Source organism: Hippoglossus stenolepis, chromosome 8 (genome assembly GCF_022539355.2).
Source record: "Hippoglossus stenolepis isolate QCI-W04-F060 chromosome 8, HSTE1.2, whole genome shotgun sequence".
Taxonomy (NCBI): Eukaryota; Metazoa; Chordata; class Actinopteri; order Pleuronectiformes; family Pleuronectidae; genus Hippoglossus; species Hippoglossus stenolepis.
In genome coordinates this window covers 25009603-25024341 of record NC_061490.1, presented here as the reverse complement: position 1 = coordinate 25024341, position 14739 = coordinate 25009603, and the positions used below count along the sequence as shown (strand labels likewise).

The 14739-nt window shown below is 44.6% G+C and overlaps 1 protein-coding gene across 6 annotated transcripts in view; it reads left to right on the top strand.

Annotated features, from left to right (window-relative positions):
- Window positions 1-14739, top strand: part of sema6e (sema domain, transmembrane domain (TM), and cytoplasmic domain, (semaphorin) 6E) — a 142041-nt gene that overhangs the window by 17777 nt on the left and 109525 nt on the right. For 5 of the 6 annotated variants that reach the window (XM_035164082.2, XM_035164086.2, XM_035164085.2 and 2 more), the window contains exon 2: window positions 2088-2173. The exons of the other annotated variant lie outside the window; for it this stretch is intronic. The gene's annotated coding sequence lies outside the window, so the exon portion shown is untranslated. The remainder of the gene's footprint in view (window positions 1-2087; window positions 2174-14739) is intronic. 6 annotated transcript variants of the gene reach the window in all.

Here is a 14739-nt window from a genome sequence, read left to right as displayed (position 1 = left end):
TCACAAACCCAGGTGGTACTACAAACATATATATATATATATATATTTAAATAAATGGTAATTAGCGCGGGCTGCATGCAGGACAAACGTTCCTCTGAACAAATGTGGTGTGTCGCTGCGTTGTTAATAAAAGCTGACGTGAGCAGACACGTTGTGGTATCATCTGCAGCCCCACTGCCTTGGATCCATTTACCAGATCAATACAAGAGTCATTCCACAAGTGTGAGGTCTGAAGACTCAATGCATCCATAATTGATTCGGCAGATTACGACCACTAAGAACTCGAAGGTAGCACAAGCAAGGAAACAGGGAGAATCAAACGTACGCTCTCCGGCGGTTCAGGGGGCCCAGGCAAATTGATTCTTTTCTTTTTTCAGTTGTGGTTTTGGAGAATTGTTCACATTGAAGAATGGTGTTTATGCATTTCGTCCGGAGTTGCAGTAGTTTGGTCAGGGAATGTTTCCCCCTCCTCTTCACCCAGTCGGAACACATTAACCCAGCACTCGCAAAATACAAAACCTCCCTCAGTGCTGTGACGACTTGTTTTTGTAGGTCAGGGCTTTTTTGTTTTTAGCCTTTTGTGCATAATTCAAGATCTTGCTCCGATTGTTTTTTTTTTTTACCTGCACACAGAACTGCCAGAGAGCACTTTGGATTCTCAGCCACTCACTTGTGTTTCTGGCCCAGTCTGAGTTTCCGGTCCCTCGTTTGCTGCCCCCTCATTTGTCAGAAATGATGGTAGAGATGTTGACGTGATTCGAGCAGATGGCCGATGCACGTTACTGAAGCCCGTCTGGATTCTCCCATAAAGAACAGACACACTCCACTAAATTAGTCAAGTTGCATTTAAGGGCAATTTGTAGTCTGGGAACTTGAAGTGCTTCAGATAAAGTCTGGAACCGTTAGTTGAGCCTGCGCTGGAATTTCCACTCGGCCCTTATCTGCATCGGCCTGTTTTTTGACGGGGCTGTGTTTCCTTTCCCAGGCAGACCTGAGAGTTCAGAGAGCACAGACCCTCGTCAGGCAACTTTTCACACTACGCCGCTGAAACAAGGAAATAATGACCACACGCCTGACGGTATCACGCTACCCAGAACAGCCTGTTACTGATCCACCGCCCAGCAGTCGCTCTTTCCATCCGGGAGGCGGGGGGGCGGGCTTGTGCTTCTATTGTCAAAACAAAGAGAACTTGAGAACGTGGTCGAGGAAAATAAGCTGGTGAGCTGGCTTTGCCTCAACCTTAACTGAACCATCATCAGCATGTGGCGGCCAGCTGGTTGGCGTGCTAATCCAGAGGATGCTGCCTCTGCACTTCTTCCACGGCTCCGCTGCGTGACACGGGTCTGAGGTCAAAACCTTCTCTGTCTCCATTTGTCAATAAGTCTGTTTGTTGTAAATACTGTGAAATGCAAAGATCTAGTGGGTCTATTGGCGGCTGGCCACCAATGTCAAGGAGCCTGGAGGCTACAAGCATCTCAAGCATTTCAGAGATGGAACAGACAAAGTTCAGTTATTGATGAGCTGCACAGAAAGTTTGTCGTTTTCAGAACAAAGGCTTATGTTTGTGTTTATTTATTGAAAAGGGCAAATGCACATGAATTAACACGTCATATCATATAGCCACGAAAACACAGAAGTAAATAAACAAACACTTGTCATACGAATAATAAATCTGTGATATAAGTTAACATATGAAAACATGGACGTCTTTCACAGTTTGAACTAAGCACATAAACTCGTCTCATTGTCTTTTTATGCTTAATGTTTAATTGAACATTGATCAGAAGTTATTCAGAAACTCACAAATCAACTTGGTTCGAGAACTGAAACTAAATTATTAAAGAGCTTAGTATCAATAAGCATCTGCTCGTGTTGTGCTGGAGAAATTAAGACGCAGATTTTCTTGCTTATTGTTGCTGCATAAAATCTTTATCTTGCACATTTGATGTCATCAACACCGTTTCTGAGGAGGATGAGGGGTGATCGCACTGTGCAACACACACACACACACACACACACACACACACACACACACACACACACACACACACTGATGTAAAAAGTCACGTCTCACTCTCCATCCACAGATTCATAGCCGACCGCTGCTGTGTGAAGCCGGCGCCGAACCTGGTTCACACCTGGACCTCTGCAGTCCCACTGCTGGAACACGCAGGTAAGGAACGCTGCTGCTTTCTAAACCGGATGCTGATGCATTTAAAAGTTAAGGAGCATTTAATTCAGGGAAGGATCCGAGTCTCTGTTCACTAATCTTTTAAACGCGGTATTTTTAGATGGAATTGGATTTAATATGACCAAATAAGGTCTACTTAAAGCAGACGTCTATAGAGGCCGCTTAATTAATGGATGCTTTGTAGAAATACTGCTACTGAAGCAGCTTTTTAAATTAGATATCGTCTCCTCAATTACTTATCTACTCATTTTAATCAAATGTCAGGAGTTAGCTTTTAAATATTTGCCAAACTTTAAAAAAAAAATACCCTTTTTCCCTTTTTACTTTTCTCAAACCAAGAACAGAGTTGATCTGATGCAGTGACTCCACATGTTGTGCTGTGAATCCATTGATCTGACGAGCAGCGGGAGCTTTGTGCTCACTGTTCATTTTTAAATGCCGTGTTGATGAGACCATTCTAAAGGCCCTGAAAACACATTCTCACACTTTGTGCCACGGGGCGTCGGATGATTATTTGATGTCATCTCACAGGAGAGTTGTCGGTGTTTGTGCTCGTGCTCCTCTCAGCCCTCGTCTCTTTATGAGGATATGAGGAGACTAACGCTGGTGTTTGATATTTCGCTCAATGTGTGTTTGTTGGCGGATGAAGCGAAACGCACCTGGTTGAGGTTGTTTCCAGTAGCTGGAGCGGAAACGGCTGCAGGAAGGTGTCAGAAACCTGTAGAATCACTGAGCAGGTATTGCGTCTGGCCGGGGTTTGTCCCCCAGCGAGCCGGACTGTGGACAGTAGAGGACGGGCCAAAGGAGCGGCGCTGACGTGACGCCCCGTGGGACGACTTGAAACAGATGGCTGGCCAGATGCAGGCCGGCTGTGACCTTGAATGTTTGTCAAAGGAAAAAGGCAGAAGAAGTGACTCAAAAACAAATGACTAACGATACAGCAGCATCGACATGTCTGTGTTTGTTTCCTCTGAGCGGATTTGTTGTCAGACGTGTTTCATGATCCCGGGTACAGTTAATTTCCTTTGGCTTACACCTCATCAGAGAAGTTCACCATTCTTTTTTGGCACGTTTTAATTTGGTTCGCTGTGGTTCACGCTGTTCCATTGTGGCTCGTAAACAAAACAAACTTCCCAGAGCTTTTTATTAATCTCAAATGGTTCCGCTGACTCGTTGCCTTCGCAAAAAAAATTGAGAATTCAGTCCAGTCAGGATGTTAAAATATTCAGGTTCCACTCTGTGCAGCTTAAGCCGAGCATGATGGACGTACTGAGCCTGGTTTCACCTTCTCTGGAACGATCCCAGAAACAAACAGTTGAGTGTGTTTTCGTATTCGCTTCATTATCTTATGGTTCGTTCTCCCAACACGAGGAATCTGTAACAATCAAATGTCAGCGTCCACCTCCTCGTACCCGGTCCTCCTCGTGTTTGAAACCTTTTCTCCCGCAGTCTCTAATAACCTTTTCCTCGGAGTGAGGGAACTTTCTCTGAGGGTCTCTGTGAGGATTCGTTTGATTGGCGTTGTTCTATGATTTCAGTAAACATTTTCATTATGAAGCAATCTGACAATCGTTTCCTCGGCTCATCAATTATTCAGCCGCTGCATAAAATATCAGAAGATGCTGAAAAAGGCGGCCGTGAGAATTTGCCAAGGCCCAAATTATCATATGCAAATGAGTCTTTCTGTCGAACCAGAAGTTCAAAACCAAAATTTAATCAGTTTTTCTAGAAGGCAAAGAAAACCTACAAATGACTGGAACCACTGGATTTCTTGCATTTGTGTTTGTGAAATGACAGAAATGATAATAAATTGCTGTGGTTGTTACCAGTCGTTTGTCAGTTAGCTTCCTTATTAACCAGCTTTAGATCTGAGGTTGGATTGGACATGCGTTCGCTCTCAGAAGTGGATGTGACTGCAGGAGAACAGTTGTCAGACCTGATCTCGTGACTATTCCACAGGTTGGAACAGTGCTGAGTTTGTTATTATAGGATTAGAATGTCCTGATAAAACATTTCATAACCAAAATGAGCAAGACCAAGAGTTCTTTCTATACCCATGTTCCATCCTTCTGAAACTTCCTCAACGTATTAAAAGATGGACAACACGTCTCTCCTTCATCCTTGTATCGAGGAATGAGGCTGAAATATATATCGGTTATGAAATCTTCATCCAATCACATCGTTTGGAACCAAAGTATCGAGGTCCTGCTGATGCACACGCTTGACCAATCACATTTATACAAATTTTAATCGGTGGGATAAGAACGACCTGAAATGACAGAGACCATCTTTATTTGCAGTCTGTGGTGAAAGTAATAAAACACAAATGGAGCCTTTTGGCCGCACTGATCCTTCTGATGGATCGTTGAAAGAAACACGGACTATTTAGTGAGTTTGTTTAGTTTTATCTCTGCGCGATCACTCGATGCACAGTGTTGATCTTTTGTCGGCGCTAGAGGAGAAACCTTCCCCGACGCAGCAGACTGTGAAGCGGGCGCCACCGGCAGCCCGATGCCGTGCAGGCCTCTGGGGCTTTGAGCGCAGCACGGGGAGCTTCATGATCAGAGCTGGGAACTGGATGCTGAGGTGCTGGTGTGGAAGGGCCTGTGAGAAATAAGAGGAGATGGAGGCGGGTGGAGGTGTCAGGCGTATAATTGGGGTGAGGAGATCTCTGGGGTGGATAGAGGGAAGCTTTATTAAGACCGCTCAAGTCTGATGTGCTCGCACGGCCGCCGAGCTTCTTCCCCCGCGCGCACACAGGCACACGCACACGGGCCAATCTTCCGTTTCCACAAGAGACTCTGTAACAACAAAGGGATGAAGGGCAAAGTCCTCGAGCTCCTTTCAGTCACAGATAAGACAAAAGACCCCATTACTTGGAAAGCACTGATGGGGAGGCAGCAGTGTATGGATCTGCCTTTTTTTTTTTGTGTAAATCAAGGCTCATTGTTCCCGCGTCCTCGCTCGGAAGCTAAGTTGCTGTTACTTATTGATGCCGCCGTCGTATTGTGTCTCGAGATGCGGTAGATTTCGTGACTTGCCGGAGATTTATTCAGTCGTCTACCACCCGACTGATCACTACTTGATAAACTCTCTGCGAATCCCCCCTTTCACTGTGTCCTCAAATAATACAGATTTCTGCATTAGTCCTTCCAGTGACACATTTAGATGGCACGCACTTAATAACTATATTATTTCTGCTCCTACTATTTTTTGTTATTTAACGGTTTCTTCTCTTCCCCCAAACCGCTTCCTCCCACCGAGTTCCGTGGAGATAACTAGAAGCAAACCTCTGCTGAGACCTTAAATCCATAGATATCAGTCCTCTTAAAAAACGAACTCACTAAGCTGCTCCATTGTTTTTATCTCGGGCAAATGTTCTGCCTTTTATTTAATGTTTTTACTCAATGTCTGCTTTAGTGCAGCAGCACCTGAAATCCAAAACCAATTTCTCCCATGCGAGACAATAAAGGAACCTTAAACTTTACCGTAATAAGCCTCATCCATGATTTATTCCCGGATAAATCAATGGAAATGTCACATTAAAAAGCGCAAATTTGGTAAATTAGAGCAAGTGATGTTCTTGTTTTTTAATTCCCTGATCCGTACTTCATCCTTCCACAAAGTTTCTTTTTAATCTGTTGAGTAATATTTGTGTAATCTTGGGGGCGGAGGTAATTATCTCTTGTTTTGGTCCAGAATGGAAACCAGACTTTCCAGGACGACTGATCATCTCTCCTGATGATGAAATTAGCGAAACTGCTTCTTTTCCTATTCTTTGAACATCGAAATTTAGCCTCTGCGTCAATTCAATAAAAGAAGACTGATGCCTCTCTCCCCCGCCCCTGCAAAATGTCTGTTTTCTCACAAAAGCCGATTTATTTGAGTGACTCAACAGAAAGTTTTTGATTTGAAGGAGGCAGGTGCTGTGTGGAGGAGAATCAACATCCTCCCTCAGTTCCCAGCTGTAAATTGGTTTCTGTGGAACTCATGAAAAGAGGCTGGAGGTCTGTTCTCTGCTTCCTTAGCAGCTTGTTAATCCCCCACAGCTCCGGCCGGAGGGAGACTTTCTTGTGCCTATATGGCCCTTGTGGAAAATGGCGCTACTCCTCCTCCAGCCCTCTTCCGTCCTCTTTCCACTCGGTCCTGCAGGGCTCGGCTAATCCTCCGCCCGGTCATGGTGGGGGGATTGCAGGCTTTTTTTTTTTTTTTTTTCAAAGCCCTTTGCTGGCTGGACTTCAAAGTTACAGGGGATACAGGGATTTTGGGAGGTGGGAGAAATGAGGTCCACCGCAAAGCAAAGACTGAGAGGGTTCACCTCGGGTTTTCTGCCTGTGCCATTCCTGAGGTGACGCCGAGACATGTGTGACCTCGAGGGCGGGGGGGTTGTTGTGTGGAAAGACGGGGGTCGTGGACACATCTCTGTAAACACAACTTATTATATAACTCTTACAAACATGAACACAACAACAACATAATTATGAATAGATCCAAACATATAGACAAACATATACAATAGAAGTATATTCAAGGATGTGCATCGAAGCGTTTGTGTATCTTCCTCTTGTTTGCAAAGTAACATGTTCCCTGACAGGCCTGCAGACATATTTTAATAAAAATCCGCTGCCAAAACCCACAGTGCAAGCAGAGGTGAGACACTCCAAATTAGTTTGACACTTTTTTGCCGCGCGCACTGTTCAGAGAGTTCATTCACTTTGAAAGGAAATAATTCAGTAGAATGTGAACTCTCTTCTCTACCTTATCTCGTGTCTGGGACTAATCTTATCAGGGTCTGATCCACTGAACATTATTCAGCAGGATTCACAGGATGTCTGGATGGAGTTATTATCACTGGGCCGACGTTTCCACACCGATTTTTTTAAGGTTCTTTGTTTAATTCTTTAGAAAACACGGAGAAAGCTTCGCGACCGTAACAGACAAAGAAAAGTTTCTCGTATGAAAAAAATCTTGTCAGCACATTAACGCTCGGTGTGTTGCTGGTGATTGGCTTTGTTCGCTGGGAGGTTAATGTGCACGCACGTTTTTTATTTGTTGTATTTTCCGTCACATGCACAGTGTTGTGTTGTGTTGTGAGATGCAGGATGTTTTAAAATCCTTTAGTTTGTCATAACTCTGCACGATGCACATTCCTCGTGCTTGGAGACTGAATTAAACTTCCTTAAATCCACTTAAAAACCACAGAGAAGCAGACGTTCTGTACAACAACAACAGGACTCAACACGTTTTTTTACTTTTCCACAGTTTCTTTGTCTCAAATTCAGCAGAACAGAAACGAGGCCAAGAGCTGAAGCTGTTGCACAACTCTGCAAATCCATGGAAACATCATTCCCATTGCATCATGGGAACTAAAACTTTGAGCCTTATCACCCCTCAAGTAGAAGTAAGACTGATAATGAGTCACAAAATCCATTAATATTAACTTTTGCACAAAACAAATAGCAGGCACTTATTATTATTATTACTTGGTTCCATCTAGAGCCAGACCAACATGGATTTTTGGAGTCGATACCAATATTGAAGAGTAATTTGCAATACAAATACAAACCAAAATAAACCAACATACTTTTTAAATGTAAAACGTAAACATAGATCTTATCTGCATTGTTTATTCTGTAAAATAAAAGTTTTCATATCACGTCAAACCAACACTGTCTGTGAAAGTCTCACATCGGTCCAGCAGTTTGTGTTCGTGACCTCTTGACAAGAGTCTCTGTTTATATTTGGCCTCACCATTTCAATTAAGTCCATCAAGTGTCTTAATTGCATTAACGGGTTCAAAAGGTTCATTGTTTCAAGGTCTTTATTACAATGAAGTGTGCAAATTTAACAATTACATCTGAATGTGCAACATGTTAATTACACTGAGTGGACTCGTGGGTTTTGGGGATTATACATGATTCCCCTCGATGATCAGAAAGTGCAGTTTAGTACACACACACACACACACACACACACACACACACACACACACACACACACACACACACATCCTTTGAGCGTGAGATGTCAGTAAGCCATTTAAAGCTTCACCCTGAGGTAACCCTTCATAGAGGTTAGTTAGCTTTAGCTCAGCGACGAGGATTATGTCATTAACTGTGGCTTCCTCCTCCTCCTCCTCCTCCTCCTCCTCCTCCGCAGCTGGGATTGCGTTTTATCTTATTCCATTTAAGTCACGTCATTAGTACCGCTTACTTAAACTGTGTTTTAGATTCTATCAGTTCGCTGGAGGGGCAGTCAGACCTGCACTTTGTTTACTTTGTTCTGAACCGTAGCAGATAACTTCACGTTGTTGGTTTTTGTCCCTGATGTTGTTGCTTTAGCCCAAACACCAAGTTAATGTCCAGACCCCAATTTTTCCAGATGTTTTCCAGAGTTCACGTCTGAACACTTTGTTGGGTCCTGTGACCTAATCCAGTTCTAATTGGACTTGCTTCCACCCACTGGTCCATTTAACAGAACAATACACCAGAGCTGAGGCGATCATCTGATTTATCGATTCATCAAACGGAAAATTAATCACAAGCTTTTTAAATCGTCAGGTTTTAGCACAAAATGCTGCTTCCTGATTCTCAGATCTGAGCGAGTTTCACGGTCACAATCTGTTTGGTGGTTAACGGAAAGAAATATTGGTTCCAGGTTGGTTACATAAAACAAATCAGTGTGTTGCGCTGGCCTCAGGAAATTGTCATTTTATAGATTGAAATGATCGGTTGGAGAATTTAATTGGCAGACGAATCGTTAACTATTAACTCATTGTGGGCGGCGGCAGGTTGTGGAGTCGTCCCCCGTGCGAGCGTCTCCTCTGACGGAGCGGAGCTGGGGACAGACTCGACTCCGCTGGTCGTAAAAGTCGGTGGTTTACGGGCAACGGTTGCTGCAGTTTTGTGGTTATTGACCAGAAGCTCTGGCACCGTGTGGAAGCACCAGCGTGATTGAGAGCAGAGCAGTGGAGCTGCGTTATTTCCTTTTCCTTTTTATTACCGACGATTGTTCCTCATAAATCCTTCAGAAAGAAACTGGCATATTTTCTATTTTTCGGGGGGGAAGTTTTCCAACCCTCCACCAGGAGGTCGCATATTAGCCTCCGGGGAGATGGATTTATGTATTTATATATTGCTAATATCAAGCTGTGACTGTCGCACAGTACGAGGCTGTTTATCAGAGGCTCCCTTTTTTTTTAATTCTTATAATTGATGTTTACAAATTCCCTAGGTGGGGCATTAAGGTAGATTGCTGTATTAATTGCGAACGCATGTCATCTAAATGGGTAATTGCTCGCTGTTTGCAGGAATGTAAATGTGCTCAGCTTGGGTTTAATTGAGTCTGTTTATTGAGGTGCTGGCCGCTGGGAAAATGAAGACGCTCACAAATTGATGCCCTCAGCTTTTAAAGAATCGCTGTGGAGAAGGTTTTATAATTATTTATCAGGGTTTTTTTTTATTAAAGCCATAACAACACATGAAAACAATCACAAACAGCAGAAGGAGGAAGGATCCCCCACATTGAGTAAAAGATGATCTCTGGAATTTAAAAATCTAATTCTTATATAACAATAATTCAATATGTTTTAAGGTGTTAAATAAAATATACTGAGATGTGCCCAACCAATATGGATATTTAGGGTTTGGACACTGATATTTGGGAGTAAAGGGAGAAATGTAATGTACTTGAGACTTGATATTTTACAGATTAACCATAATTGTATGAATTACTATGAATAAAAAAACACCAATACCTCCAAAATATATTTAACTTAAATTCAGAAACTCATTTCAAAAATTTTTTATCCAAGATATTAAATTTACATTCACCTTAAATAGCAAAAAATTTGATATTTTCACTTATAAATTGCTTTACTCTGAAGATCACAACTGATGACTTCCTATTGTTCACCAAGGCCGGGGAGATAAATCAAATGAATAAGATGAATGTCTACTTTTTAAAACTTGATTTATGATTCAATGATTCATCTAGAACGTGGGAATCCGTGCGTAAACGTTTCTGCTCCACCTGAACTGAAATTGATTTTGAAGTAGAAGCATCTGGTCCTGATGATCCATTATGTAGAATAACTTGTATTTTTAAAATATATATAAAGCCTGTTACAGCCTCGCAGGAGCTGCAGGTCTTTTATTATTCTTTATTCACTTCTCTTGCACATTAGGACCTAAATGAAAATGTGCGGTAAAAGTGTGATGGTAAAACATTGTAGGATTTAAATGTATGGGAAATACATGTCAAACTTTTTCCCCCCAGTATATATTCAATTTTGATTTAATCCATAAAAAACCTATAAATAATCACTTTGCTTTTTTTCTTCCTGTGAATTCAATTATCCTGAAGCCTGAAGTTTTTTTTTTCCTCTGGAGCCGTCCGACTTGAATTAAGTGGCCGTTTTATCACGACCCCCGCCCGCAGGACTGACCCATGATGGATGACTGCTCTATGCTAACTGACACCGCTGGAGCGAATCTTCCCCGTGTCCCCCCCCAGACCCCATAACTCCCACCATTTCTCAATAAACACCAACCGTCTCATACCTCTGACACACGTGTGGGTGTTTGGAATTAGTTCATCTCCATTCACTCCTTCTCAGCGGGTTTCGCCCCTGCACTCAATATCCAATTTTTGCCCAATTGTGGGATGTAGAAGCCGAGCGCTCTCTCGCTCTCTCTCTCTCTCCACGGCTTCTGTTCATCCCCTGAATTTCTCCACACATCAGCACACACCTCCACGGAGAGAGGGGAGGGGAGGGGAGGGTTAAGCGCTCTCTTCATAAGCACCTGTGTGTTCCAGAGGCCGGGGGGGTGGGGAGATGAGAGTGGGCGGATGGCACCAGAGCGGGAGGCGAGGGTGAAGAAGGTGATTGCTGAGGGTCGGCTTGAGAGGAAGTGGCACACGGAAGCAAGAGGATAGATTTTCCTCTCTCGGAGTCTTTTCAGGCAAAGTTATCAGGCCTCTCTTCCTGTTGGTGCTTGTTCTCATCTCTCTCTCGCTCTCTCTCGCTCTCGCTCTCTCTCGCTCTCTCTCTCGCTCTCGCTCTCTCTCTCTCCTGCCGCTCGGAGTCCATCGTCCCACCGCGTTATTTGTCCCATTCCTTTTCACCGGTCTTATCACCTCACTCGGCGTCTTCACCGGGGCTGTGATTGGAGAACACTGAGCGCCAATGATCCAATCTCATCCCTATTCATAGCCTCCAGAGCGCCTACCCCCTGTTGTCGGCGCCGGGGCCTCCACATCATTCACGAGTGAGCGCCGCCGCCGCCGCCGCCTCCTCCGCTTTTTACCTCTTTGTTTCACGCGTTTTGTTTAGCTTTTAAGTCCCTTCTCTGCTTATCCCAGCGACTTGCCTACCGTAAAAGAAAGTTGACACGGCATCACAAGCAAACGGCGTGGTAAGCTTTTTAGAGCCAGTCACGGTGCAACCGTTCCCCCATTGTAATTACTGCTGAAACAAGCAGCTCTGGGAAGCTGCAGCGCTGGTGGACCCGTCATTACTGACAATCTCCCTGCCTTCATCTGCCACAGCTAAGACGCTCTCGCACCGCGGGGCTGTGATGATTGCCTTACCGAGGGGGTGATGGAGACAGGGAGCAATGTGCAATTGGAGGTTTTTCACAAGTGAGAGCGAAGTTGCGCTGTCGTCGAAGCCCTCAAACTGGGAAAGTGTTTGAAACCAAACGCTGCTCAAAAATGCCAAACAGCCGTCTCGGTTTCCATGGTGATTCCACACTCTCCAGCTGCGAGTGGAGAACTTCAAATCTATTACGCTCACGCTGCCCTGTGGAGCGGGCGGTCGCTGAGGAGGAGGAGCCCGGTGCTCGGCTCCCGGCCGCCTGTCGACACCGGCCGGCTAAAGAACACGGCTTCGTTTCGAACACTTCAGATCAAGTCGTCAACTCTGAGGCCTTTTCAGCTCAGGAGGCGTTTCACGAGGTTTTGCATCTGCTCGCATTTCTTTTTCTTCGCCTCACCGATGGATTGTCGCTCATACACCGACCAGTTTTACCACATTTTAGTTTTAAACTGTTCTATACGTCTGCCGTCAAAACCTCTCAGGTACTTAAAAGTTTGGAAACGCTGTCGGACCTGTTTGAGAAATCCGATTCGTGCTCCACCTCCACTTAAAAATGTGTTTTTCCTCATATTTACTTTCACTCGGATGTTTGACCTTCGCTGTGCTGGATAACGACAAGCACCGATTTTGACGGCTCACTCGAAAAATGTGAGCTTATCAGGTGTACTCATGCAATCATTCCAACACATCACAACTAGTTCAAGCATCACAAGTGTGATGTGGGAACCTGAGTGCACGCTTGACTTTTGTGAACAAACCACGTCCGACACAAATTGTTATTTAAGGCAGCATTTCTGTTTCTAGATTTCTGGAGGAGTCTTAAAAGGCTTTTTATACCCAGCTCTTTCTTCAGCGTTTAGGAGGGACGGGTGACTCATCTCGCTTTGAAGCGCTGCTAAGTGTGATAGCACAAATCCGGGGGCCCATTTGTGGTCAAAATTCTGTTTTCAAAGGGCTTTTCTGCCATTGTGAGGAAACGCTGGGTTTATTCCTGGCAAATGAAGTGAGTCTCCTAAGTGTTAGTGGTTATTAATCTGTCGTGAGAAAACCCGAAGGCTCCGGCAATGTTCTCTGCTGTAGAGAAACCGACTGTTATCGCCAGCCACTCTGCAGCTTCTGCACTCACCCCAGTGTTTGTGCGCTTCCATAAAGTGGCTCGGCCAAATGTGCAGGTTTGTGGGTGTGTGTGTGATTGCACACTTGTGTATCCGCGCGTGTGGCTCCATACGTTGGCAAATGGGCGTGGGACGTTGTTAAAGAAGGAGGAGAAGCGAGGAAAACTTAACTGCTGCCACTTCAACCCAGCAGGTGGAAACAGGTGTCGTTAGTTACCCACCCGGCGGCGAGCGCTCGCCCTGAGGTGGAAACAAACTGGTTCCTGGGAAAACAACACAAGGGAGTGCACGGTTTTATCTTTTCTACTCCCTCTGCTTCTCTTAAGTGCAGCTCATATTCCTGGTAACTTTTCCTCCTGTTCAGCCGAACTTTACTTTTAGTCTTAGAGTTTCAGCTCAGTTGTCACAGCCGGTGGTTTGAAAAATGACGTGTCCTTGAAGTTCCTCTTCTTCCACCTGGACTGCAGCTACACACAAGATGTTGTAATGACGTAATAGACGGCAGGTACTCGATGTTCTGGCATTGAATTCTAGCTGTGGCACCTCCTTGGAAAAACACCCGATAACCTGATATCTCCAAAATACGTAATCGCACAATACGGCTGCTTTCAGACATTCTCGAGAAATTATCCAGAGGAGCTGTATCGGAGAAACGTCAGAGTCAGTCGCTCTGGATAGTCTCCTAAGTTCTTCTTGCCAGTTCACTTGAAGATAAACGCGTAGACGATGCGGATTGGAAAGTTCGAAAGCTTTCTGCGGTTGGCGAAACAAAAACACGTGATTCCAGCAGCAGAACGAACACGTCATGATCCGGCCTCCTGCTTCTCCACCCAGACGCGACCCCTGGCCCACATGTCCTTGTTGTTGTGAACACGTCCGACTCGGAGAATCTCCTGCCCGGGTTGTTTACGTGTGAAATGTAAAAGTCCAAAGAATGTTTGGAGCCGATTGTCCGGAGAGAAAAACTGCAGATGAGACGGCTGCGGTTTGTCTCACGCAGCTTAAATACACAAACAGTCTTTTAGTGTCACACACATGTGAGCTTATGAATCTGAATCCCATTTTTAATGCGAGTGTTTAGATCCACAGCGGATAAACACTTCAGCCCGTCTCATACACAACCGCCCAGTATCTGCAGCTGGAGAGTTGATGAGCCAGTTCAGCTCAACTTAAATAAAGGCATCATTGTTTGCATTGGGGCCTTTTTGAGGCTTCCAGCAGTAAAGCGTGTTGGACTGAGGTCACGTGACTGAGCAGGAAAACTCCTCGGCTGTGGTTGTGTAGTTCGTTCAGGACGATTCGTCCCGTTGTGCGTTTCCCTCAAACCGACGCTCCACTTCTACCCCGTTCTCCCAATTTGAATGTAAACAACCTCAAATTAACCTCAGCTCTTTAACCTCGTCGCCGCTTTTTTCACTTTCAAATCCAATTTTCTGGTTTACAGAGCAAAACAACAAATCACGTGTCACTGTCCGAATACTTTCTGACTGCATTGTGTATCCCCCCCCCCACAACACGTATACGTCTGTTCCTCTGGGCCCAGCTTGGCACTCCACCACCACATAATCCTGTAAATTAGTCATCACTTTATTCCTACCTCAAAGGTTACACACATAAAGCAGCAACAATAAAGAAATATTTCAGAACCCCAACTTTATTTGTGTTTTGTCTCGCATTACTCTCGGGTAGAAGAATGCACAAGCGCTGCGTGGGGGTTTGTTTTTATGAGGTTTACGCTGTGGGAGGATTATATTTTCCCAAGGTTGTTACAGTCTCTTCTCAGTTTTCTGCACAAACTGTGGATCTGCTCTCTAACGGCGTAATATCGACTCAGA